Consider the following 1546-nt stretch of genomic DNA (forward strand, 5'->3'; position numbering starts at 1 on the left):
CCTATTGAGTAAGGGTCGGTGCTTGCAAAAATGTCGAGTCGACGGGGTCAGGTACCAGTAGTGACAATAGCAAAGGGGGGCCCCTTTACCATTCTGTATAAATGGGCTATTCTATTTGTATAGATAGGGTGGAGGGGCGCATTTTATCCTTGTTTATCTATTAGTTTTCAGTTCTTATCTTCGGCGCGGGGTAGAGCAGTTTGGTAGCTCGCAAGGCTCATAACCTTGAGGTCACGGGTTCAAATCCTGTCTCCGGCGCGGTTTATTGCTGTGCTTACACACAAGGCTACCCTTTTTCGAAAGCTCCGCAGGACCACCTACCACTAGTCTTCGGCTGAAGGGGTTTATTGCACAAAAAGGCCAGGGCGCAGGCTCCCGAAGAGATAAGCCCAACGAATGTCAGATGCAAAGCCCCGCACCTCATTAAGATCATATTGGCATACTCTCCCAAAAAAGAAAGAGCAGACCCCATTGAAGACCTTATTCGAAAAAGGCCTTGTTCTTTGGAAGATCTATCTCGTGTCTGGTACTGCATGGTTCCACTCTGCAAGAACCCTGAATCATTCTCTTGAAGCTCATCCTCTTCATCATAAAGGATCCGCTTGTCCCGAAATGACCTGGACCAATAGGGAAATCCCAATTCATTGGGCGAGTCCCGGGATTCAGGGAGTTCAGCCCAGGGCAAAAATAAACCAAATAGGTCCCGATAGACTGGGAAGGTAGTTGTTCCACTCCTCTTCTGTCGCTCTCATCTCTGCCTTTCATCCACATCGATACCCCCGATCTCTTTTCCCACGAGTTTGCCGCAATAGCATTTAGTTCGATCGAGTTCTATCTATATCCATCAACAAATCACATAAAATGGAAAGAAGAGATGGTCCAAGCCCGGTGAAAAAATGCAATCAAAAAAGATTATGATGTCAAAGCTCCCTTGTTTTTCCAATTTCCCGGCTACTGCGTGTTGATTATACTTATTTAAGTACGACGTATTTGTATATTTTGCATTTTGCTTCTTTTTTTATGGTTTTTCCTTTGATCTGCTTATTCCTGTGAAGTTAGTGTGAATGGTTACTTTACCATACGTCGGAATATGTTGTACCGCAATGCAAGAGATCCTATTCTTTGGACCAGATGAAAAGAAAGTGAACCGAAGTCGACTCGACTGACGTGCTGTAAATAAGAAGAAATCTTCGTTCATTGCCTTTATTGAAGAGAGCGCAGAGCACATTCAAAAATCATCCTAATCAACACTTATCTTATCAGATCATCTTTCCTTCACCGTTATTGACCGAACAGGTGTTAGAAGTGCGTTCGATTGATTCAATATCCATGAATCTAGAAAAGAGGGTTGAGGGTTGGAACAAATGTATAACAAGAATTCTTGGAATTCCTTGGGGATTCTTGATTGGCACCGCACTGCGATTGAATGGCGGATTTCAATGATGAAGAGAAAAGTCTAGTTCTCTTTTCATTTGAAAGGGAAACCCTAATATTCTTGCAGAATTTATAGCTGGACAATTAAAGAATAGAGTTTCATTTCGAAAAG

General features: G+C 42.9%; 1 non-coding gene across 1 annotated transcript; it reads left to right on the top strand.

Annotated features, from left to right (window-relative positions):
- Positions 1-183: 183 nt before the first annotated feature.
- On the top strand, positions 184-258 carry TRNAM-CAU. The gene has a single exon. It is a non-coding gene; the product is annotated as a tRNA-Met (tRNA).
- The last annotated feature ends 1288 nt before the right edge of the window (positions 259-1546 follow it).

This window comes from Capsicum annuum, unplaced genomic scaffold, assembly GCF_002878395.1.
Source record: "Capsicum annuum cultivar UCD-10X-F1 unplaced genomic scaffold, UCD10Xv1.1 ctg9134, whole genome shotgun sequence".
NCBI lineage: Eukaryota > Viridiplantae > Streptophyta > Magnoliopsida > Solanales > Solanaceae > Capsicum > Capsicum annuum.